Genomic DNA, 596 nt, shown 5'->3' on the forward strand with positions numbered 1-596 from the left:
CGGTAGCATAAACACCAATTCAGAGAAAAATTACTTTTCCAGCGTTACTTCCAGGTCAAGTAAGCGAGACCTTTCTTAAAAAAAAAAACAAGTAACTCGTTTTAAGGTGGATGTAAGGAATCCCGTTCTCTAATCACGCAACCCTGCTAAACAGACGGATACATAGATTTACATCTTAATCTCCGAATCCCTAATCATCCCTCGCGAACTCCCTTAAACAACCCTGATATATGCGCCAGCCCTTTGTTTTGACGTCTCGATTACCATAATGGCGGTGTTCACGGGAGGAACGGGAGGAAGACGGAACAATCTAACCCTCAAATAGGGGTTAAAGAGCATTATTCAGGCCGCGGCGAGGTCTGTTTTAGGCGGGAAATTATCGCACTGGGAACAGAGGAGATGGAGAACAAGGACGGCTGAAGGAGACGCCGATGATTGCCGGTTTAGGGCCGCCGGAAGGAAGCTGTCTGGCGGCGGCGGCGAAATGCCTCGCGTTGTTTTGTGCTGCGGTTCTGTTCGTGCAATTGCAAGGTTTTAGAGGTGGAAGACGGGTCGGACAGCTCAGTTTGGACGTCAAAGGAGAGGGATGAAACAAA

Source organism: Penaeus monodon, chromosome 20 (assembly GCF_015228065.2).
Source record: "Penaeus monodon isolate SGIC_2016 chromosome 20, NSTDA_Pmon_1, whole genome shotgun sequence".
NCBI classification, from domain to species: domain Eukaryota; kingdom Metazoa; phylum Arthropoda; class Malacostraca; order Decapoda; family Penaeidae; genus Penaeus; species Penaeus monodon.